The sequence below is a fragment of the Martes martes genome (assembly GCF_963455335.1).
Source record: "Martes martes genome assembly, chromosome: 5".
In the NCBI taxonomy this organism is placed as follows: Eukaryota; Metazoa; Chordata; class Mammalia; order Carnivora; family Mustelidae; genus Martes; species Martes martes.
In genome coordinates, this window is record NC_137892.1 from 76595890 (window position 1) to 76621914 (window position 26025).

At 41.5% G+C, this 26025-nt stretch overlaps 1 protein-coding gene across 2 annotated transcripts in view; it reads left to right on the top strand.

Moving 5' to 3' along the window:
* Nucleotides 1–6245: 6245 nt before the first annotated feature.
* ELOVL7 (ELOVL fatty acid elongase 7) overlaps nucleotides 6246–26025 on the top strand; it is a 77942-nt gene continuing 58162 nt past the window's right edge. Inside the window, exon 1 of one of the 2 annotated variants that reach the window (XM_080803358.1) lies at nucleotides 6246–6372. The gene's annotated coding sequence lies outside the window, so the exon portion shown is untranslated. The remainder of the gene's footprint in view (nucleotides 6373–26025) is intronic. The other variant, XM_080803359.1, reaches the window with a different exon arrangement.

A 26025-nucleotide genomic window follows, 5' to 3' on the forward strand; every position in this document is an offset into this window, starting at 1 on the left:
AGTGTACAGAGATGAGAAAAGAATGAAGGGCTGAAACCCAGGCATCCCAACATTTAAGGGTCAGATGAGAGGGAACCTGCTGAAAGACCTGAAAAGGAGTGGCCAGTAAAGTAGGAAAAGAGGTGGTCAAGTGTGGTACCCTGGAAGTCAAGTGATGCAGCATTTCAAGAAGACAGTGATCAACTGTGTCAAATGATATTGATAGATGAGCTAAGATAAGGACTAAAAAGGGACCTTTGGCTCATGCTCTCAACAACTACATCAGGTTCTAGTCCTGGAAGAAGAGTAAGTTTCTCCAAAAAAATTTCCCTGCCAGATTCCAGTTTGAATTAGGAGTTTCTCTTTAGTGCTCCTTTGGCATACTACACTTATCTATATAATAGCATTTAAGCATTCAACAAAAGTATATCTATTATTTATTATTACCCAAGTACTACTCTAGGCTGGCAGTCTAACAAAAAGTAAAAAATCCTTTCTCATGGAGCTTTCATTTTAATGGGGGAGGATAGGGCACAGACAATAACATTAAAAAGAAAATTTGTGTAGTATCTTGAAGGTACTAAGTACCATGAAGAAAAATAATACAGGGAGGAGGGTACAGGGAATGTAAGGAGTTCTAATTTTAAATAACATGTTCAGAAAAGGTCTCTGAGGAAAGGTCTCTGAGCAAACCATGTGTGTACCTGGGAGAAGAAATATTCCTGGCTGAAGAAACAAAACAGAAGCTCTGAGGCAAAAATATGCTGGCCATGTTCAAGAAATAGCAGGGAAATTTGTGTGGTTAGATCAGAGTAATCGAAAAGGAGAGTGTTAGGTGGGAAGGAAAGGTGGCATACTGTCAAAGAAGTTGCCAGGTCTTATCCAGCAAACACCCAAGAGAGGCCAAAGGAAGAGGTAACCATTTCCTGCAGTTCTCACTAAATCAATGTTTAAACTTTAAGGCAATTTAAATCAAAATCCTACCATAGATTTTATGGGCGGGGGGTGGGGTGGGGGAAGCTGCTCTTAAAATGTACAAATGTTACTCTATGTAAACAATACAACAGTACCTGGCAAACAGTGCATGTGTTAACTATTGATATTAACACCACAAGACTGCAAATAACCTACATGTTTATTGATAGGGAGCTGGTTAAGTAAATTATGGTTGAGTCATACAATATAGACATAAAAGATGAATAAACAAGTTTTCTATGGGTGTGTCTCAAGATATATTGTTTAGTTAAAAAAAAGGTACACAGTAATGTGTATTGTGCTTAGTATTTGTATTTAAAAAAACAGGAAGAATAAGATTTTCAAAAATTTTTCTTTTACATCTCTAGAAGTATATCAAAAAGGCATGGAGGGGCACCTGGGGTGGCTCAGTTGGTTAAGCAGCTGACTATTGATTTCAGCTTGGGTGATGATCTCACGGTCCTAGGGACTGAGTCCTGCGTCAGGCTCCATGCCCGGCACTTAGTCTCCTTGAGATTCTCTCTCCCTCTGCCCCTTTCCTGCTCTTCCTCTCTCTCAAATAAATAAATTTTTATTAAAAAAAAAAAAAAAACATGGATGGGAGAGGAGGTGGAGGGAGATTTTTCACTGTATGCCTTTTTGATATGGAAGTCATGTGAATGTGTTACCTGTTCGAAAACAATAATTTTAAAGCAGTTCCAGACTGATTAAATATCTAAATTTAATAAGAAAAAAACCTAAACAAAAATGAGTATATTTAGGACTTCAGAAAAAAGAAATAATTCTAGTATAAGAGGCAAAATGCAAAAGAAAAAAAAAGGAAAATATTGATCAATTTAACTATCTTAAAAAATTTTAAACTTACGATCAACGAAAATCCTCATAAAATTAAAATATAACCCTTAGATTGAGAAAAGATATTGTAAAACCTTAACTGACAAAATTAACACAAATTAACAAGAACAATATAAGTAACTATGTAAAAATAAGCAACTGACATGAAAAGGCAGTTCAGAGAAGACATCTCAAGGGCTAAATACGAAAAGATGTTCAGTATCACAAGGAATCCTGAAAATATATATTAAAACAACAGTGGGAAACCACTTCCCACCCACCAGACTGGCAAAAATATAAGACTTAAGAACATGGAATGTTGACAAGGATTTGGGGAAATATGAACTATTCTATAATGTGGTAGGAGGGTAAATTAGCACCACTTAGGAAAGTCAGTCAGTCAGGGTCCTCAATAGGATGCAAAAGAAACTAAATGACTAATTTAAAAAGAAAAGGTGTTTATATTTATTGAAAAAATACTGAGAAGCTTACAGACTTCCACAAAGCCTGGATTACAGGCTTGGAGAAAAGAACAAAGAATGCTCTGCTGACAATCCGGAGCTAATTTATGCCTATGAACCAGTCTGGGGAGCCATCCATGCGTCTAGCAAGCACAATTTCTTCTGTCACTAGATTCAACGTCAGCATCCTGAGTGGGGGAAAGGGAGTGTTGGGGGGGCGGGGGGGTATCTGTTTGGCCCTGCTTTGGTCTCAGTCCTGTGCTCTAGCTGCCCAAGGGGCTGGCAAGGTATCACACACTTCAGCTTCTATAATGGGAGGTAAGCTCTGCCTCCTATGAAGTCTTTTAATAGGAACGTCCTCAAATACAGGAAGAGGGTTCAGATTCAGGGCAGCAAAAAATACCAAATGTCCTTAGAAGAGAATTATCTATTCTATGACCAGCAATTCCATTTCTGAGTGTAAACCCCAGAAATTTTTCTACATGTGTACAAGCAACTGTTTACTCATATATTCATTGCAACATTGTCTCCAAAAGGGAAAAATAGGAAGTTAAAATTCATTAGCAGGCAAATGGATAAATGGTTTTACTTATACAATAAAATACTATAGTGTAATTAAATGAATGAACAAGATCTATATTTATCAACATTAATAAATCCTCAAAAACAGTGGTGACAAGAGAACACATTCACAGAAGAATACACAGTATGATAGTATTAACATAAAATGTAACCATATGTAAAATTATATATTTAGATATATATGTAATAAAATAAGAAACACATGCATGGAAAAGATACATAGCTACTTCAGAATACCTTTTAGAAGAAGAAAGGAGTTAGGGTAGTTTTAACAATGACATTTTATTTCTTTAAAAAAAGTCAAATTTGGCACCTGGGTGGCTCAGTTGGTTAAGCGACTGCCTTTGGCTCAGGTCATGATCCTGGGGTCCTGGGATTGAGTCCTGCATCGGGCTCCCAGCTCATGGGGAGTCTGCTTCTCCCTCTGACCTTCTCCCATCTCATGCTCTCTCTCCCTCTAATAAAAAATCTTTTTAAAAAAGGCAAATTTGGAAAATACTAGTATTTGCATAATAGACAATGTCAGTTTCACCCAGATCCCCTTGGATTCCTTAATGGACTCAATAAATCAACTTCTATACAACTGTCTGTCTCAGGTCTGCCTCTGAGGAACTTGGTAAGACAATCTGTTAACATAAGCTCCTACTTAGCCCAACACATACCCATAACTCTGCCTTCCCCCTGTTACCTTGGGGTGAATGTACATGTTCAGATATAAAGTGAAATTCTGAAATCTGTGTACCAAATTCCACCCTTCTCATATACTCCAGGACATCACTACAAGAGTTGTCTTCTTTCTAACCTTACAAGTTTTTGCTTCTTTATTTTTTTATGAAGTATACAAACATACTGTAAATGTCACTATCTTTAACAACAACAACAACAACAACAAAACCCACCAAAACCTCTCTAGGTCCAATTCCCCTTTCTGCCATAACCACATTTCTTTGCTCCTTTACATTACAAAAGTCATAGAATTGTCTCAACTTTTCTCCAATTTCTGTCTTCCCTGTTACTCTTGAAACTCACTCAAATGAGATTTTTATTCCTTCGACTCCTCCAAACCTGTTCTTGCCAGGGTCAACCAATGTGTTCCATATTGCTAAATCAATAGTCAATTTCTGATCCTCAGTTTACAGAAGTTGACACAGATAATCACTTCCTCCACCTTGAAATACTTTCTTCCCTTGCTGTAATAAAAGCTGGGTTTATTGTTAAGCAATTACTCGTTCTCCTTACCCTTCGACTGTGGGCATTTCTTCTTAAAATTTGAGTCATATGATGTCACTTCTCTACTAAAAAATAATTTCATTAACTCTTTGATCTCATCAATTACTAATGTCTTCACTTAACCCCAGTGCAACCACTCTGGCTTCCTTGCTGTTCTGTGAACATGACTATCCCAGGCACACTCATGCCCAAAGGACCTTTAGCCTTGATATTCCACCAACTAGAATGCTGTAACCCAGTTGGACACACAGGTTTGCCACCTCACCTTAATATTTTGGCCCAAATGCCTCCTTCCATTGAGGTCTTCCCTAGCCACTTTAACATTGCACCTCCTTATCTCCAACTTCCCTATCCCCTTTCCCCTCTTTAATTTCTTCATAACAGTTACCACAACATAAACACCACATATTTTATTTATTCATCTATGGTCTCCAATTGGAATGACTGTACATTCTAGAAGAAGAGAGATTTTTTTTTTCATCTGTTTTCTTGTCTGTTGAATCTTAAGGGCTTGGAATATAGCTGTACTTAATAAACATTTATTAAATGAAAGAAGCCATCTGACATTCTACATATTTGAAATTTCATCAGTATACGTAGATATTTAGAGATGGATTAGAGAGATAGACTCAAAGGGAAATACAATTAAGTAAATGTCTCCAATTCAAAAAGGATCTTCCAAATCTACTAAACTATTTATTTATTTATTAAAGATTTTATTTATTTATTTGACAGATCACAAGTAGGCAGAGAGGCAGGCAGAGAGAGAGGAAGGGAAGCAGGCTCCTGGCCGAACAGAAAGCACGATGCAGGACTCGATCCCAGGACCCGGGAACCCCAGGACCCCGGGACCATGACAAGAGCCGAAGGCAGATGTTTTAACCCACTGAGCCACCCTGGCGCCCCTTTTTTAATGTTTTTGTTATGAAAGCAGAGTTTACCTAAAAGGAGGGGTAAATCTTCAGTTTCCTTGACTTCAACATTCTCTTAAACTTGAGCTTTCATGTGTTTTGCATTCCTTTCAATAGCTACTATGTAGGCTCTCAACATCATACACAAAACATTTAAAGCCTCTTGTTCAATGCAATAGGGTCAGGTGAGGAAGCAAACTGTGTATGTGTAGAAAATACTCTTCTGGCCCACAGAATGTTCTTCCTATCCACCACACCTGGTCATCTGGATCCTTTGTCAGGATTCCCTGCTTAAAACTTAGAGCACAAACCCAGAGGCTACGCTTGTGAGGAGCGTGGGTCAGGACTGCAAACTGCCAGGTTATTTTTCAAGGTTTTAGAAGATAATTCCAGTTCTTGGTTTTGCTTCCTAGGCACTAACTTCTTCAGACTCCTATTTTGCTTCCCAGCTATTGGTGCCATGATCCCAAAATTTAACAGAGTTTAAGAGGGTCATAACTAGACACAAGGCCAAGTAAGTTAAAAAATAATGGATGCACATACCTGACATTCATCCTCGCTCCACTCCCCAAGCCCACAGTAGCAGATGAAGAGAAATCAGTTCGTTAGACTTTGCTCTCTGCAGCATCTAGTGTGACTAACGAAAAAAGTTAACTTAGATTTTACATTTGTGCCCACTGTTCTAAACCCCCCCCACGCCCCCACCCCCCAGTATTTGCAGAAAAATTTGTCCAGTTTCTTACTAAGCAGGGATGGAGCTGACCCAAATTGGGCTTCTCTCCTTGGTTGGGTCTGACCTCCATTTTAGATATGAGTTAACCCTCCGAAAAGCTTTATCAGAAGCAGGGACTCCCCCCCACCCGCCCCTTTTTTCCCCTCTCCACTCCAGCCTCACCTCGGCCAGGTTTTCCTCATTTCGCATTTTTCTACAATTCATTCCTGAGTCATGCAGGACGACAACTTTCTCACTATTTACGTTACGCCTCCATATAACCTCAGGTGATGGTCAGGGGTGACCAGAAAGAAATTAACAGTCCAAAGGTCAGAACCCAGATTCCCAAAGTGGCCCGCAGTCCCTCGCAGCGGGCCACGCTCCAGGGGTCGGGGCGCGGAGGCGCGTGGAGGCGGGGCGCTCGCTCCCGGGAGAGCCGCTGGCTCCTCCCTCCCGGCCCTCGCGGGTACCTGGCGGCGGGCGGGGGCGGTGCTGCGCGGCGTCACGCGGCGGGGTGGGAGAGCTGGCAGGTGACACGGAGGCGGCCTCCTCCCCTTTTACAGCTCAGTCGGCGGCAAGGGCAGCAGGGGCCGCTGTGAGGAGCTCTGCGCTCGCGCCGCCGCCCGCCGCCGCCCGCCAGCCGCCCTCTGCTCCCGCGTGTCGGCCGCTTCGGCTCCGCTCCTCGCGGGTGAGTGCGGGACTCCAAGCCCGTGAGCTGGGGCCAAACTTTTCCGGGGCGCAGAGAAGCGATGGGGGAAGGGAGCGAGACCTCGGTCGGCAGGGGTCCGGAGCGGTCAGATGGAGGGACCTGGGTACGGCGCGCGGGCAGCGGGCAGCGGGATCCGAGTGCGGGAGACCGGGGAGCCGGGCCAGGCCTTCCGTGAGCTGTGGTGAGGCGCTTCGGAAGTTCTCGCACCACGGTCTGCGGGTGCGGAGGGCGAAGGCCCTTCCCGCGGGAGGGCGGGACGCCCCGCTCACCTGTGCGCTCCCAGGGAGCCCCCCGCCGCCCCTGCCTCCCAAAGGGCCGGTGCTCCCGGGCCACCCCGGGGCTTTGAGCCACCCGGAGCGCTCTGGCGGGGTGGGGGCCCTGCTCCTCCGGGAGGGAGGGCTCGCTGGTGGGACTGGGAGAAGGACCTGCTCGACCTTGGCCACCGAGGTCACTTTCCCAGCTCCGGGATCCGACTTCGCTAGCCACCACCCACCCTCCTCGGCAACTCCCCCAATTTCCCGAGTGCCTTTCTTTCTGTTTCCTTCCCCTCTGGGGCGCTTTTGTGTCCTCGAGGCTGGAATGAACTTGGGGGGGGGGGCTGCTCTCGAAGCGTGGCGCTGCCTCTTTGGCTCCCTGAGCTACACTGTGTTCCGGCGACTGCCCCTGGCCGAGGAGGGTGAAGAGGACTGAGCCGTAGAACGGGTCGTGCTGGAGATGGAGATGGGAACGCCTGTTTCATCTTCCAAGCTGTCGTTGGTTAGGAAACTGGCCTTTCCCCCCTGATCAGTCAGCGCTGATTCAAACTTACCGGATGCGCAGCGAGCGCTCCTTCGAGCTCCCTGGGGATCCGGGACAGGAAGGATCCGGTCTCTCCCCGGTCCAGCTCCCTGTGGGGCTGGGGAAACACGTCCCACGCCGACTGAAGAATAGTTTTGGCGAGCCAAGCCTTTCCCCTCTCGCAGAGCTATCCCCTCAGAAAGCGTTTTAACTTAACCCGGTACTCGCAGGTTACTTTTTGTTTCACAGCTTCCCATTTATGGTCCAACGGCTGTGAAAGAATCGCCCATACTCTGTGATTGCCTCTGCCTTCTTACTGCTCAGTTGCTTACTAATTCCCTTACTTTGTAGTTTCTGCTCCTACTCCTGGCCAGAAATTGTTCTCCCCAAGGTCACCGAGGACTAGAAAAATCTTTTCCTCTCAACGGCAGGCATTTATTCAGTGTTTATGGGATGGGCACTGTTCTAAGAACTTAGTAACTCCTAATCCTCGCAGGGATCCTGTGAGGTTGAAGGATTGTGATACCTCCTAACTTGCCCCAGATCACACAAGTAGCAGGAGGGTATTCCAACTCGGGCCTCCAGCCCAACCTTGTACATGCTGCCTCACCTAGCATTCCTTGCTTCCTCCTTCTTTCCCCCAGTCCTGACCTGAGTGCTTTGAAGCATCACTGACCAGGTTCCCATTCTCAGATCCCGCTTGTGTGGTTTTGTACTACTTTAGGTTCTTTTTAATTTTTATTTATTTATCGTTAATTATTTTTAGAGATCTCCTCTAGTTATGTGACTTAAGATTCTGTGCTTTTCCTGTGTCTTACTCAGTTTTAGAGTAGCATCTGTCAGTTTATATTGTAATATTCCTCGTGGACTTGCCCTCTTTGGCCTCAAAGCATTTCTAGCTAACATCATTTATGTCCGGGGGCCTGTCATTGTCCTAGTCACTCAGGTGTCCTGTCTCCTGTCACCTCACTCCGAATCATGGTATCTCTTCAACTTCTACCTTGTCTCTTCCTCCAGCTTTCATCGAGTCTTACCCCTCCCTGATCCTTCTTCCCCTGTCTCCCCGTTCCCTACCTCTGAACACTCATTTATCACCTATCATTTGTCACTTTCTCCAGTTGGGTATCTTCTCTTGTAAATGTTCCATGTCCATGGAAATATTGTAAACAGTGTAGGACATTACATCTTCAGGCCTTGTGTGTAGTAGTCGCTTGGTAAATGTTTGTAGGAAATGATGCAATATGAATTAAGGTAGTGCACAGGTGCGCTTGATGATGGTAGAAACTTTTTTGAAAATTTTAAGCTGGATTTTAAGGGTGTTAAGGAGTTAGCATTGGTAGACACGGAGGAGCTGGCAGACATTGTGGAAGAGGAGAAAAGCCTCTGCTGGCTTTGTTGCTGCAAAGAGGAATCCAGTTATCCTGGCTAAGCATTACAGTTAGTTATGTAGCTGTAGAACCATAACGGTGGATAATTATGAATCCTAATCCTACCTTAGCAAAACAAGACATGAAACCAACCATAGTAACTTACCAAAAGAAGCCATCTTTTGTTGCAAAATATAACACATACATAAAAATCCATAAAACAAAAATGAAGAGATGACCCCAGTAGACATATTTAGCAGTAGAATGACTGTCTTCTTCTGGCGGGAGATGTGATGATAGCTGGATGAGACTACAGACGTGCCTGATAGAAACCTTTTCCCAAAAGTTCTGTAAAGGTCATGTGAGCCTGGACTAGTCCCAAGAGGAAGTGTCAGGAGGTTTGCAGAGGTTTGAAATGAGGAGAAAAGGAAACCAAGGAGGTACCTAAAATGAGATTAGGGAACCAAAGAGGGTTTTGACTCACTGAGCATAATTCTACCGCAGTGGATGTTTTGCAGTTTTGCCTTTGTCTCCATTTTTTCTAACTATTAGCTAATGTTTCCAACTGATTTCCAAATCTCATTTCCAATACTCCCACTGTTTGTGTTATATTCCAGCAGTTGTAAATGTGATTTTGTAAACTAATCCTCTACTGTTTCACAGGTGTATCAGCAACAATTATACAAAACCTGTTACAGTAATACTTACCTTTGCAGTTACATCACTTTATGAATCAGGGTTTGTTTATGTCAGACATTGGAATGTATGTAAAAGAAAATCCCTGTCCTCAAATAATTTGTAATTAAGTGGAAGAAATAGGACTTTTCCTAATTTGTTTAATTATTCTCCTCGGTGTGCTATGTATGCAAACATCAGTTTTAGGATATAGAAGAATGCTATTTACCAAACAAATAATTTTGGAGACTATGTATGTATATTTACATGTTAAATTGAGAACTAATCTTGAATTTTATTTTACTTTATTTTTATTTTTTTAAGATTTTATTTTTATTTATTTGACAGACAGGATCACAAGTAGTCAGAGCAGCAGGCAGAGAGAGAGAGAGGAAGGGAAGCAGGCTTCCCGCCGAGCAGAGAGCCCGATGCGGGGCTAGATCCCAGGACCCTGGGATCATGATCTGAGCCGAAGGCAGAGGTTTTAACCCACTGAGCCACCCAGGCACCCCTAATCTTGAATTTTAATCTAACACATCATATAGCATGGAAAGAAGCCTGCCAGAAATACATTTTGAGAGAAGAGTATATCCTAGATGTGTTTCTGTCACTCATCCAATTTGGACCACTCACAGTTTATGAAGAAGTTGAAAATGAATGCAAATTTAGCATTTTTTAAGACTCATCTTCTAAAAAATTGAGATTTCCAGTTATTCCTTATTTAAATATATTGAAAGCACATATTACTACATTGGGAAGTAAAATTATTGTTTGGTTAATGATAGAAGTAGTCGCACCATCACAGACACTTCTAAACAGGCTATTACTCAGATGAACTAAGTTACCATATCACATACAACTTACAGGTCTGCCATGTGAAATACACATCTTCATCCATCTTGAGAAGCAGCCTCACAGGCTTTGAACACAGCAGCCTAGCTTCTTCGTCCTCTCTGATATAGGTAAGAGAGCTAAATGTAGCCGAAATTAGGGAGTTTCAGAAGCTACATATTCCACAAACATTTAGATGGGTGCCCATCTTGTGTCAAGGAAAGTGATCAGCACAATGCTAAAGCCAGGGCAGGGTGTCAGGGAGGTAAACAATTACAGTGCAGTGCGATGAACTATGAGCAGCACAGAGTATTGGGGAAGCCAAGTGGAAGAAGGCGGACGCCATTGTCTTCCTGAGCCAGAAGAAGAAAGAGTGGGAGTTAGGGCAGCAGAGAAATGAGGGGAGGGCAGGAAACCAGACTGAGGCTGAGAGAAGGCAGATGCCTTGGGAAGAGTAGAAGCAGTGTGGAACAAGTGCAGAGGAGGCCTGCAGTTTGCTGAGAGCCTCGTGTGACCTGAAGGATTTGGATTTCCTCCTAAAATCTGTGGGCATCCATTGAAGATAGGCAAGAAAGTGAAAGGCCTGTTCACATTTGATTTTTTTTTTTTTTTAATTTTTAAAAAGACTTTATTTATTTGACAGAGACTCAGCAAGAAAGGGAACAAAAGCAGCAGGAGTGGGTGAGGGAGAAGCAGGCTTCCCCCTGAGCAGGGAATCCGATGCGGGGCTCCATCCCAGAACCCTGGGATCATGACCTGAGCCTAAGGCAGCTGCTTAATGACGGAGCTACCCAGGTGCCCCTTCCCATTTGAACTTTAAAAACGTCCCTCTCACATTTGTATCTTCACTTTTCTGAAACCTCTCCTCTTCCAGGTGGAGGCGCTCTCTCTCTCTTCTCTACCTGATAGCCAGTTCATAGTTTGTTTCTCTTTGGGAAGGACAACCACTTTAGTGTTTACGTTAGATATCTTGATTATGCTCTGTTGGCATAACAATTTTGAAACAGAAAATAAGCTTTTATGACCGTCCTTATGCCACATGTTTATGAAATGCTCAAGCTTGCCTCTAAGTTTTCAGTCTTCTATTGCTGAAAAATTTGGCGTCTTTTAGGTCTCATGATAGTGGCAACGAGGCATTTTACATGCGTTTTCTCATGAATCCACTGAGGCCGGCAAGGTCTGTACCATGATTCTCGTAGTACACGGTGGTGCGGAAGAGTGAAGCAAGGTGCTCAGGTGAAGAAAGCAGACAGGGTGCTCAGGATACACTGTTAGAAGTATGTGGTCAGGATCTGAACCCAGGTGAAACTGCAATGTTTAGGTGCTTCCCACTCTGCATACTAACTCTGTGGGTTGATATTTTAGAGGGTGTAGGACCGACCCACTGGCGTTCTGATATTGTATGGTAGTTTGGTGAGGACATAAGGACAACCCTAAAGATAAACCTGATTTAGATTTTTTTAGGGTCAGTGGTAGAAATGGGAGAACTAGAAAAAGAGGGTTTGGCTAGTAGTTCCTCATGTAAATATAGCCGCTTCTCTTTCCCGTCCCAAATTTCTGGGTTTTGTCTTAACAGCACATTTGTGATGTACTTGTTTGTTTATTACAATCGAATGATAGAACAGAGACAGAATAAGGACAGTAAAGGGTGCTCGTATTTAAGGATGACTTATCCTGTGTCTGTCCAGGATAAGTCATCTGCCCACTCCCCTTCTTATCTTTTTCCTGACTTCTCAGAGCAGACAGTGCTGTGTTGGCTTCTGTGGGTTAAAAAGATTTGCATCTCAGAAATAAGCAAATAAACAAACTAGTGTTGACCTCATATTTTAATTCCTCTGCTGTTTTTCCTTCACTTAACCAGAAGGCATCTGCTTATAACTTCGGCCTCTGAAATTCTAACAGGTGTGACGTTAACTTGAAGGAAATTAAAGGAAGGAGGTAGAAGTGACATTCCTAGGAAACCAGAGTCCAGATACCGATTATTCAGTAGTTCAGAGTGAGTTCCTGTGTAAATGGAGAGTGGAATTAAAAAAAATAATTTTGCAGGAAGTACTATTCATTGTTCAAAGGGAGAAAAATAATAGGTAGTAGATAATACTTAACATTGAATGTAGCTCATGTCTCTTAAAAAATTCTAGGTTGGGCATAGGCACTTGCCATTTCGCTAGGTAAAAGACAGTAAGATGTTGTCAATTGCATATGGTTTATCCTAATGAAAAACAGTTCTCTTGACATCTGACAGGTTGACTCACTGAGCCGAGCCTACACTCTTCATTTCCCCTTCACGCAGTCTGCGTGTGGCCAGGTCTGATGAACACGGGCTGCTGGTAGCTTGTTCCCTGATCCAGCTGCTGGGTTACTGGCTCTGTATTTATCATAAACCTGTTGGTGCCAGTTACACTTGTTATTGTGATGAGATCATTAAAATACCAGTAATGGTTCAGTCTATGAGATGCCAGTGCAAGAGGAAAGAGTATTGTTTCTGTGAAAGGAATATTGAATTCTTTAGAAAGAGTCCATAAAAATGAGCAACAAAAAAGTGGGCAGGAAAACTGTAAAAGATCAGAGAGAAAATTATAAACATTAGAAAGAAAATATCGTGACCTTGCTTTACAAGTTTATTGTTTTGTCTTTGTTTTTTAGTTTTTAGTCCACTTAGACAATTAAAACTGGAAATGGTAGAAGATAAATTCTGACTGTGGTTTCTGTAAGAACAATTAGGGGGAGGACTTCTTTGAGAAAAATGTTGGAATTACTTTTGGAAATTGGGGCATTAATGCATATTTATGTATCTTAAGGTAAAGTAAACATTTATGGGTATACACAATTTTTTGATTCTTCAAAGATTTTTTTTAAATTAAAGATTGATTTATTTGAGAGAGAGAGTGCATGTCTAGCGGGAAAGGGTAAAGGGAAAGGGAGAGAGAATCCTAAGCAGACTCCCTGCTGAGCACGGAGCTTGATGTAGGGTTCTTTCCCACAGCCCTGAGATTATGACCTGAGCTGAAACCAAGAATCAGATGCTCAGGCCCCAAACGATTTTTTTTATTAACCAGCTAGAACCAGGCAAAATTGCTGCTGCTGTTAGTCGGACTCTAATAGTTGATGCATAGCGTAGTGAACAGTCACAACCTTTGCCTCTCTTGTTACTCTAAGGGCCTACATTAACAAAGGACAACTTCGGCATTGGGAGTATGAAAAGCAGGGCACAGGGAGACTTTTTTTCTTTGCTTACCATATCATGCTAATGGCACATAACCCATATTTCTTATTTTAAAGTAGGCTTTTAGTGACCATATAACATTCAAGCTTATTTTAATAATGTGTACCAGTATGTAGATCCTAGGGCTGATTTCTGTCTCCTTTAAGTGACTTCTGTGAAAATTGAAAGCAAAAATTGAAAAAAAAAAGTCCATAGTATAGTATTAGCTAGAGTCTATTAAACTTAATAAATTTCTGAGTGTTACTAAGCTGGACAAGTTGAACTAGACAGGGTGTAACTTATTCTAGATTCAATTACTAATTTTAGAGGTATAATAATTATTTTCTGAAGAATTACAAGTTAGTGAAAAAAGATCAAACTTGTAAAATAGAAAAAATAAAAGTACATTTTTAGAGTAATAGCATTTATTGAATACTTGCTATATGCCAGGCACTGGAATGAATTTTACATATGCCTTATCTCATTTAATCTTCATAGGAGCCCTACTGGGAAGGTTATATTGTTCCCATTTCCTACTTCACTCCCACCAGGTTATGCCTCATCATTGTCCTTGCACCTAAGGGGTGAAGAGGTAGAGCCTTTGCTGGGACATGAGCATGTGGATTATTATTAACATGTTAAAGTGTTTTGACCTGGAAAGGACCTCCGTGATCATTTAGGCCAGCCTCCTCCATGACAGGTGAGGAACCTGACATCCAGTAAAGCCAAGTCATTTAGCCAAGACCACAGGCCTATTGGTCATACTGGGGCCAGAAACAAATTCTCCTTATCAGAGCCCAGTGCTTTTCTAACCTCCTTATTATTTTTTCTCTGTTAGCCTTACTCTGAACACGACTTCACTACTGAATTTTGAAGTACCTGAATCATCCCACCCCATCTTTGTCTACAAGTAACAATATTGATTACTCCGTGTATCTTACTATAGAATATGAATGGGGCAAGGGTCATGTTTCCCCTTGTGTTACATGTGGAAAACCTGAAGCTCAAAGCAACACAGTGATGTCCTCAGGCCCATGTATTATAAAACCCAGCCCTGAGCTATGACTTGTAAAGGACGTGTAAAGTGTAAATGAAATGTAAAGGAAGAAGAATACATTATGTTAGCAAAGATGATTAAACCATCTAAAAAAGTCTAGATTCTCATAATGATAGACAATAATACCTCACATGAGATAGAGCAGGGCTTTTTATATAAGGCTGGCCTATGGATGGAATTCAGAGGGTCCATAACTGTCCAAAACATCAGATTTATGTATACATGTGATCAGAAAGATGGCCTTATAGCACTTGAGTCTCGAAGGATAAAAGTTATCGATTTAGGAAAGACATGAAATAATATATTTCATAAGTAAAATGCTTAATAAAATTTAACTGTGTACATGGAAAAGGATTTGCCTTTAATGTGAATGTGGAATTAAGCATATAATTTCGATGTGACCCAACTCTGTAGGCTTTATCCATGTTACAAGGATGCAATTAGTACAAATAGTTGGACCCTCGAAGAAAGATATTTCCTGCATGCATGATAGTTTTCATTTCCGTTGTCCTAACTCTCTGGGAATAAAGGCCTCTACTTATTTTTTTTTTTTTAAAGATTTTATTTATTTGACACAGAGAGAGAGAGAGATCACAAGTAGGAAGAGAGGCAGGCAGAGAGATAGGAGGAAGCAGGCTCCCCGCTGAGCAGAGATCCCGATGCGGGGCTTGATTCCAGGACCCTGGGACCACGACCTGAGCCAAAGGCAGAGGCTTTAACCTGCTGAGCCACCCAGGCGCCCCTCTACTTATTTTTGAACTAAGCATTTCCTATTTGCTATGGGCTGGACACTGGAGATGTAAAAATATAGAAGTCACTCTCCTCATTTCTGTCTTTATTTTATGCCCACATCCAAATTTGTAGCAATTGTGTCAGTTACGTCCACAAAGCCTATCCTGAATCTCTCTACTTCAGTAAACTCCTAAGCGTTCTGTCTCACTAGAGCCAATTCTTTACTGAGCAACCAAGTTAATTTTTAAAAACATAAGTCCTGTCACTCCTTTGCTTAAAAGATCCTGTCACTACTTGGCTTAAAAGCCTCTGATGAGAGTTTCCATTTTGTAAGATGTGGACTTTGAGAGATAGATGGTGGCTATGTTTGCACAATGATATGAATATATCAAATACTGCTGAACAATACACTTAAAAATGGTTAGGATGGTAAATTTTATGTTATGAGTATTTTACCATAAGTTTAGAAAAGGAAAATAAATAATCTGCAACAACAACAAAAACCTCTGGTGGTTTCCCCAGATGAACCTAGAATAAAACCCCTGCTCTTTAACTGAGGCCTCAAGATCCTGTTCCATGTCCCTGAGGCATCCAACATCACTCTCTTCCTTGTGCTCTGCTTTCTGTTCCTCTGACTTAGTGACTTTGTTCCTGGCTCCAGGTCTTTGCCCTTACTGTCCTCTCCAAGACCACTTTCCCTCCAGATCTTTTCAAGTGTTTTAGCTCTTTCTGACTACCCCTGTATTGTTGCAGCCCTCTGCCCTGGGTGACCCTGTTCTATCACTGTGTTCTGTTTCATTTTCTTCTGAACTTTTGCCACTACTTGTCTTGTTTATGTTTGTACTTGTTTATTTGTGTATCTTCCCCTACAAGTAGACTGCATGAGAGTAGAGATCTTGCTGTATCCTTAGTGTGGAGAAGGGTGCTTGGCACATAGTAGGTTGTTTGATATTTATTGAATAAATGAATGGAGATATGGCCCCTTCCCCCAAGGACCTTGCAGTTTCTGTTACTGATTCTTTCAGTCTCAGTTGTGATTCTGAGCAAGGTCTTTGAGAGCCTCTCAACTAGGTCTCACGTAAAGAATGGGCAGCTAGGTCTGCGCAAAATGATGTGGGGAAGGAGGAGGAGAGAATGATGTTGGGGCCAAAAGAGTAAAAAATACACGAACTAATTTTTCTCATTCAAGGATAGAAAGAAACTTGTCATCTCTTCTATCTCCCTCTTCATCTAAAAACAAAACAAAACAACAACAAAAACAAAAAAGCACAAGAGAGAACAAAACTATAGCTATATATCAGTATCCAGGCATGAACCCTGCCCAAACCAAGCTTAAAATGAAAATTGTATATGATATTATATATCACGTTCCCAGAAATGCCTGACTCCTCTGGACCATTTGCTCTTAGAGGGTCCATTATGAGTCCTCAGTTATATTAGTCAATAAGACTGTCCTGCCAAAATGAATCCATAATCTTACCAATCTTTTTATGATTCCAGAATTATCTTCTCTAGCACACACTTCCCCAATGACGATCAAAATTCACCCTTTCCATCCTGCTGTCAAACTACAGGCCATTTTGTAGATAACTGGAGTTTATATTCATGTTTTTTATTAATATTTTTCATGGCAAATATAAAAGAAAGTATAGAGAAATATGATATGGACACATTTTCTGTGCCTACTGTAAAAAATCATACTTTCATACAATCAGAAAAATCAGATTATTTTTTGACTATGATAATAGTATATGCTGATTTTAGATTGGAAAACTAACAAAAAATAACAACAACAACAACAAAAAAAACTTGTAACAAAAAAAGACCTCACCCAGACTCCTACCCACCAGAAATTACCAGTGCTAACGTTTTGATAAATTGCTCTGCAGCCTCTAAAGTCATTTTTTAAAATGTTGAAGTTTTTCTTGAGGGAAAATAATTGACAACTATTTAAGTAAAGAATAAGAGTCACCTAGTATATTTAAAAAAAATTTTTTACAAGCATTTGCAACATGGACGTTTTATTTCTTCCTTTAAAGAAAACTCATATTAAGGAAATTTCCAATATAAGCGTAGAGAGAATAATATAATGAACTGGATGAACACATCACCCAGGCTCATGGCTAATCTTATTTCATCTGTAAATATTCCAGTATGTCTTCCAAAGATAAGGCCTTAAAAAAAGTTACTACAATTATTATACCTTGCAATAAAAAAATAATTTTTATGCTCTTAAAGGTACATGGTAATTTATAAAGAAAAAAGGGCAAAATCCTGAGAATCTCTGAATAATTTATATCTGTTCCAATTATTGTGAGGGTATATCAGACAGAATTTGGGGAATAGCAAGAACGTCTACTTGGCCGAGAGAGTATTTGACCAGGAATCAGAGTAAGAGGGGAGGGTCAAGGGTGGGTGGGGTCCAGTTAGTCTATGATCAGGAACTCCCCCTTGGTTCAAAACTCCATTATATATTGCTAGAGGGTTCTGAAAAGAGGAAAGACCTGGTCAGAGTGTTCTGAGTTGGGCAATTCAGACTGCTGGCTGGTCGCACAGTCAGTGGAGAGAAAAGTAGGGTGTATAATGGAGGAGGTTGATCCCTTGAAGCTGCACAAAGCCTCGGTGGACTTAGAAGGGCAGAGACAGTGCAGGCAAAGTGAAGAAGGTCTGGATGAGGGAAAGATAGGAGGTCAAGGTTCCAAGCCTAGAAACATGGGTAGATTGTGGTGCCCAAATCAGTCTTGGGGAAACTGGGTTGAGAAATGCTTTGTTTGAGATTCTGGAAATTTCTTCATTTCTATTCCTTGATAATCATCGCAGGTTAAGTGAACAAGCTCATTTGTAGAACTCGAGACTTTTAACCAAGGTGGCCTCGTACTTGTGAGATATTTCACAAATCAGGTAGTTAAAACTCATAATGGTAACTGAAGCCAGAAGAACGAGACTTTCTCTCTTGCCTCTCTCCTCTCCCACCAGGAGGAGAATCCGTGGAAGTTATTTAAGTATCTCATGTAAAACTCACTAGGAAGAAAAGTCTTTCTTTGTTTACCCAGAAATACATTTGTAAATATTCGCCATAACCCTTTTTATAGGGCAGTCATTGTTCTTATCTTGTGTTACCTGCCGTTTCTGTTTGCAGATGCTGTCCTATTGTTTGGAAGGGCCGTAGCTGGAGAGACTCACACTGAGACAATATTGAACTATGCTATATTTTTCTCTCCAGATAAATAGTGGCGGGAATATTAGTATAAGTTGTTGCTTCTGGAATCTTTCATACCAAAATTATCTTACCTAAAAATTAAGTAATGCTATTTAGCAGTACTATCTTGGATTACAAATGTATTTTATATACATTATGCATTAAATCAATATGTTTACTAGCCCAGGAATGTAACTGTACTTTTCTTTGGAAAATGTTTTCCTTGGTTAAAATAACCAAATTATATATTTCATTTTCAATTGGAGATGTTTTTTGCAGACATGGAATAAATGCACATCTTGCCTCAACATTGTATTAGTTTTTAATTTGTTAAACAAAACTGAGACACCTTAATAATAACCGTTTTTATTAAAACTGAATGAAGAAGGTTGTGTAGATACAGGAACAGTCTGCTAACTCAGAAGACATTTATCATGAAGTTTCGGTACCTAAAACGCTGTTGGAAATCAGTAAGAAAGCAGAGAAATCATCCCCAAGCAGAAAAAAACTGCTTCCTGAAGTCTATTGAGTAAATCTGTATTTGATCCATAGGGAGAGCCTCTTGTGTTTAATTGTAGACTGTTTACTATTATTTTAAATATTCCAGCATCCTTAGTTATTTTATTGTCCGTCCCATAGCAGATTAAGGACATCAAACGAGAAAAAGTATGATCTTATAAAAATGGGAATGCTGGTAACAAGCCAAGTGTGGTGGCTAAGCTGATGGGGGGAGACAGGGAAACTATTAAAAGCAGATGCAGGTATTTGAAATGCTTGGCAATTTGGAATTTTTTAGTGTAGGGCAAAGGTCATAGCTCTAGCTCTGGTAGTCACAGAGTGCACTGCTCTCAGTAATATCCCCAAATCATCCAGGCAAGTGCAGGGTATAAGATGATTGTAATCTTTCAAAAGATGTTTTCTTTCTTTTTTTTTTTTCAGAAGTACTTTTTAAAGTAATTATACCTACAGATAAGCATTTCTGTTATCTAAAATGTTTATTTCCTTGGAACACTGCATTCCAGTGGATAAGGCTGAATAAATGAATTGTACCCCTAAACAGAAAAGCAGGATGAAGTTATTTAATCTTACTATTGGTTAATTTTCTTATTCACAATTTTCTTTGGGACTACTTATTTTTCTTCATTTTATGGGCTTATCTGTACCTTTCATGGATGCGTATTATTATGTATTGTATAATACTTTCCCCATGTTTTCAATTATTGTGTTCTCTAGGATTCATCAATCCACACGACCCACCTCTGGGTACCATCTCCCTCCCCTAATGGGGCTCCTGCCTGATTCCTCTTCCTACCTGGACTGAATCTGTTATTGCCAATTCTGGTTTGTCTGAAAGGCAGGGTATTGGAGACCAGTTGACTCTCACTCTTCCTCTCATTCTTGTAATTCTTGGTTACAGCCTTTCTCTTGTCTCCTACTGTTACCCACACTTTCATCTCTGTCTTCTATCCTTTGAACCCATCTTCCATTGTGTTCACAAACTCCCCTCGGTCCTCAGTCCCATCACCTTCTATGTATAACTGAATATAGCTCTTTCTCCCCACCCCATGTCCATACGCTGCTTATGAGAAGGTTCATCCATTCATCCCCTCAACAAATATTTGAGTGTCTGCCATATCTCAGGTACTATCTTGATGTTAGAGAGGCAGCAATGCAAAAAATGGATAAAGAGGGGCACCTGCGTGGCTCAGTGGGTTAAGGCCTCTGCCTTCGGCTCAGGTCATGATCTCAGGTTCCTGGGATCGAGCCCTGCATCAGGCTCTCTGCTCAGTGGGAGCCTGCTTCCCCCTCTCTCTCTGCCTGCCTCTCTGCCTACTTGTGATCTTTGTCTGTCAAAAAATAAATAAATAAAAATCTTTTTTTAAAAAATGGATAAAGATCTCTGAAGAGCTTATATTCTAGAATGTTATGGAGGAGTGGGGGGAATCACACAAACAAATAAATATAGAACATTGGTGAGATAGAGATAAATAATGTTGAAGAGTGCTAGGGAGAAAAATAAAGCAATAAAGATAGGGAAGTGCATAGTAGTAGGGTGCTGAAGGTGACATTTTAGCAGAGATCTGATGGAAGTAAAGCCACAGCCATGGCAGATATCTTGAAGACGAGAATTCCAGGTAGTGGGGATAGTGGTTTCAAATGCTTTGAGGCAAGAGCATTCTTGATGTGTTCACGGAAGGGCAAGGAACCCAATGTGGCTGAATCTAAGAAAAGAACTGGGAAGGAGGAAAGGTCAGAGAGATTGTCAGGGCCCAGATTGTGGAGGGCTGCATGGCCCATTGTAAGGTAGGAAGACACTGGCATGTTTTAGGCAGAGAAATGATAGGACTTGGGTATTTTTTGTTTTGTTTTGTTTTCTCTAGTGTGAAAAATACATTAAAGAAGGACAAAGGTGACACTGGGAAGACCAGTTGGGAGGCTATCAGATAAGGGACGACAGTGGTTTGGATGACAGTTGGAATGATAAGTGGCTGGATTCTAGAATATAGTTAGAAGACAAGATTGTCAGGATTTCCTGATGGGTTTGTTATGGAGGTGAGAGAAATGGAGACTTTCTCCCATATTGAAACGTACTAAGGGAGACTGGCCAGAATTCCCCTCTCTTCCCGTTGCCACGTCTGATCAAACTGTTACTTTTTCACTTCCATGATAAAATAACACTTGCCTTTTCTGAGTGTCTCCCTCTCAGGCTCTCTGCACTCTGTATTTCCTAACCCTCTTTGTTTATCATTTTCCTCTTCAGTCTAATAATGCATTGTGGATTTTGACATCTGACTTGCCCACCTCTCTATCCCCACACCAAATGTCACTCTGGGGGACTTAAAAAATCCTTTTGATACCAGTGTGTCAGTTCCTTGTCTGACCCGTCTGTGATCATGTCTGTTGCACCCCTCTTCCAACCATAGTAACACTCTCTTAAGCTATCCTACACCTCCCTCTGTTCACCTTCAGGGAGACCTTAGTTTTCCCTCAGTTTCTCAACAATAAACTTGTTTCACTTTCATACATATCTGGCAAAGCACCAACTCCAAACTGACCCTGCAGCCATCTTCTGCACATATATCCAGGCATCTAAACAGTATTGCAGAAAGTTAGGTGGAATGGTGAATCTGTTGGTTCATGGTTTCCAGTCTCAGTTTACCTCTGACCTCCAGTTACCTCATCCTTTCACTCAGTGACTCTCAACCTTGATTGCATAATAGAAGCCTTTGGGAACTTTAAAAAGCCCAAATGCCTGGGCTGCCAAAGCCTAGTAAATCTGAAATTTTGGGGTAGAACTCAAACATCAGTATTTCTTCATCTCCAGGTAATAACATTGTGCAACCAAGATTGAGAACCAGTGCTTTAAGTTTGTCCTTGCAAGATGTTCCTTTTTCCATTCCTCTCAAAAGCTATCCTGTTCTCCCCATGCTCTCCAGAACCACCCCCACTGAACCCGATTTTATAAACTCTCAGCAGTTGGCCTCACTTCCTGTTTTGCTAGAAAAATCGAAGCTTTTGTTGCTGAATCTCTTTGAATTATCTGTCCGCATTTACTCAAGTAAACATTTAATTGGGTCCTAGTTTGTGTGAGGCATTATGCTAGACATTGAGTACAGATACAGGGCAAATACAGCCAATGCCTTCCTGGAGTTTTTGGTCTAGGGCTGCGTGCAGGCAGATAAACGAGGCAGTTACAGCACTTGGTAAGGGCTATGGTGAGGCAGTAAGGTATGACTGAAGCACAAAGGTAGGGCCCTAATCCAGACATGGGCCCTGGGGAAGCCTTCCTTCCTTCCCTCTTCCTAAACGCTTCTTTGATTGCTTTCCTTTCTCTTTTTCCTTCTTGGAGGATGAGGTGTCATCCCGTTCCAGTGGAAGAAGGGCACCATCTTGTATTTGTCTCCATTCTCTCCATTTCTCCTCCAGACCTTCATTGGTTGTTCCTCCTTGTTTCTCTCTATGGCTTCTTCCTCTCTTTATAAACGTACTTCAGGTTTTACCAAAACGGTAAAGCTGGGTTTTGCATTTTCTTTCTCTTCTTCTGGCCTCTTAATCAGGCCTCTTCAGAGTGGCCTGTCCAGTGACTTCTGTTACAGCTTTTATATTTTGGTTTCTGCCTCATCACTCAGCTTTATCTTCCTAAAGTCACGGGGGCTACCAGGCTGACTTAAGTTGGTGGAGACCATTCAGTTCTGTCACCCTGGGCCTCCCTGCACACATGGCTGTGTTCATCACTGTTCCTTCTTCAGAATTTTCTTCACTTCTCGTCCTGTGATTCTGCATGTGCTCATTTCTTCTGATATCATCTTCCTTGTGCTTATAAAGGTTGGTATTCTTAATTGGTTTGTCCTTACACCACGATTTTTCCTCATTCATCCTTTAATGTGGTTTTAATCACCATCTAGATGTGAAAGCCTCCACAGTCTGTATCTTCCACCTTGACCTTTTCCCCCAGTGCTTGCCTAGGCATCTCCACCTGAATGTTCCATAGGTTCGTCACAGTGAAATTTATGAATCTTTTGCCACTTCAATCTGTTCCTCTTTCTGTGTTCCTTATCTCATCTGGTGGTACAACTATGCATATAGTCACTCAAACCAAACCAGAAACTTGAGTCATGTTACCCTTTCCCTTAATCGTCTAGTGAATCACCTAATCTTTCCTGTATTGACTCGTAAATATTTCTTGACTTTGTGTCTACCACCACTGCGTATCACCCAACTGTCTCTACGCTTATTGAAGCCTTTAAGCATTTCTCATTGGGATGTTTGTAGTTAAATCCCGATTGGTGTTCCTACCCTTAGGCTCACCCCTTCACATTCATTCTGTATACAGCTAGGTTACAACACTGGTTTAAAACCCATCAGAGGCTCCCTCTGCCTATAGCTAAGCACTGAGCACTGAGGGGTTGCTTTTGGAGTAAGCTTTTGCGGGGGCAGGGGTTCAGGGTGGTAGAACATTGGCAGAACTATCTGGTTGAATTATTTTACATACTTCTGCATAATATTTCACCTTTTGGAAGTTTTCCACTGGCTGTGCAATATCTTTTCTCACTATTCCTCATTGATGCTTTTTCTCAGTGCATTTGCCCATCCTGGTGCCACAAAGTGTTCACTTCCTCCCCATCACTAAGAAGTAGCTTAGATCTTATGTCTTCCCAAAAGTCTTCTAATCATTCATGTCTTTGTTGATTTATTTACTGCTATTTATTGAACAACTGCATTGTTTTAGGCAGCCAATAACATCCCAGAAAGTAGGACATGAGAACATACCTGAGTGCATTAGAGCAGTGCTTTTCAGACTATCTGTGGTAGTGGACCGGTTGGGTTTTTTGTTTGTTGGGTTTTGCTCTATCATGGACCAAGAAGTGGTCTTGTTGCATGTGATTAAAATGCAGTTTGGGCCACATGTGACTCACCACACAAATTCAACAACACCCAAACTGGTCTATATCTCGTTTGACAAGTATTACCAACTTGGATGTTACTGCAATTCCAATTGCTATAAACATTTCTAAATACTTACACTTGATTTCTGAACTTGGCTTGATCGAGCCAGGTAAGGAGCCATTTGTTCTTTTGTACCAGTCCGCAGGCCACCTTTGAGTAGCATTGCACTAGACGGTTGCTGTCAGTGCGGTGGTAGAAGAGGGGACAGCTTACACCAGGAGCTCAGGAGAGACCAGACATTTTTCCTGAACGGTTGAGCTGTAAGGGCTGGAGAAGTCCTATTAGAGGAAGGCAAAATCTTAAAAAATGAGATCTGTTTACCAGCCAAAGGAACATGGCTTTTTAGCCATCAGGAATAATTAGAGCGTAGAGTGAGGGCAATTGGAGTAGCCTGGGACTGCTGAGTCTATCATAGTAGGTGTATAGTGCAAGGGGGCTGCTGGAAGGTAAGGGATGAGACTGGAGTCAGGGGGTGATTTTTTTTTTTTTTTTGTATTTTTAAAAAATATTTTATTTACTTATTTGTCAGAGAGAGAGAGTGAGAGAGTGAGCAAGCACAAGCAGGGGGAGCGGCAAGCAGAGGGTAGAGGGAGAAGCAGCCTCCCCGCTAAGCAGGGGGCCCAAAGGACTCCGTCCCAAGACTCTGGGATCATGACCTGAGCTGAAGGTGGATGCTTAACCGACTGAGCCACCCAGGCGTCCCAGGGGTTGATTTTATTAATTCAGCAAATACTTTCTAAGAGTCAGCTATGTAGCAGATCCTTCCTAGGCCCTGGGAATTAGAAGCCAAGGAGAGACAGTTTTTGCCCTACTGGAGTTTCAAAGTGTTGCTAAGAGTCGTTAAGGAGTTAGACTTTTACACGTAAGCCGTCTTTGAAGGATTTTTGAGCTGGTGCACAGCATGAAGAATTTAATTCATGGAGAGATGGCTCAGGTGGATTATGGGAAATGATGGCTATTGAATCTGGAAAGTTAGTTGAGAGGTAATTCATCCAGCCAAGAGACGATCAGTGTCAGGAAGGAGCAGTCAGGGGTTGAGGAAAGGAGTAGGGAAAGGGACTTTTATAAGAAATATTATTAGGGTGATATAAATCACAGGTCTTGAAGTGTCAGTGGAGTTTAGGAAGGCTTGCAATTTCTGACTTGTGATAAGGTTGATGGTATAATTCATTGGGAAAGGGCTTTTTTGATGGGGAAGGGATCAGAGCAGTGGTAAACAAACTGTCTGAGGTCACACCAGTTAGGTGCCTGCTGTTTGTCCTGGAGCGCATTGTGCTAACCTCTGTCTTTGTGTTGGTCAGTGGGTTTCTGTATTTGCGAACTCCTTAAGAAACTGTACTGTTTTCTATCCTAAAACTTGGCACGGGGCCTAATGTGTAGTAACAAATCATCACACGTAGTGGATTAAAACAACACAAATTTAAAACTCATGTGATTTCTTTATTATGTTCTATAGCTCAGAAGTCCAGATTGGCAAGGGTGATTGCTCTGCTCCGTGTTTCTCAAGGTGTTGGCCATCTGGCCTTTTCTCAGAAGGCTCTGCAATGAATCTGTTTCCAGGCTTATTCAGGTTTCTGGCAGAATGCAGTTCTTTGTGGTTGCAGGACTGAGGTCCCTGTGTCTTTGCTGGCTGTCAGCTAGAGGATATGCTGAGGGGCCTCTCTCCAGTCCTCAAACATCAGCCTCCACATCTCAGAGCCAGCAATGGTGCTTCAAATCCTCGTGCTTCGAATCTCTTTGCCTTTCTCCTCTGCCACATCTCTCTTGTCTTTCTCTTCTTGCAGCCAGAAACAGTTCTCTGTTTGTAAGGGCTACTGTGCAATTACCTTGGGTCTACCTGGATAATCCTGGAAAATCTCCCTGTTTTAAGGTCTGTAACCTTAATTATTTCTGTAGAGTCCCTTTTGCAGTGTAACACAGTCATGGATTCCAAGGATTAGGGCATGAACATTTCAGGGGCATTATTTTGAACATTATTTTGCTAACCGTATTAGTGATTATCCACCAATTCATGTAGGGATCATCATAGTTCTTAAACACTTATACATTCTGGCACCTCCTATTTGTATAGGGAAGTACACGGAAGGTAAGTCTTACCCAGTGTCTCAAGGAATAGGAGCAGAGGTAGATCAGTTCTAGTCTTCAGTTCTAGTCTTTCTTCTAATCACCCATCTGTTTATTCAGCCCATCCATCTGTCTATCCATCTATCCCATCCATTCATCCTTTCAGTCATTCATTCATTCATTCATAAGCTTTATTTCAAGGGTTTGTGCTAGTTTGGGAAACGAGAAAGAAATTGAGCCACTAAGATAAATAATACCTGATTGTGTCAGCTAATTCTCA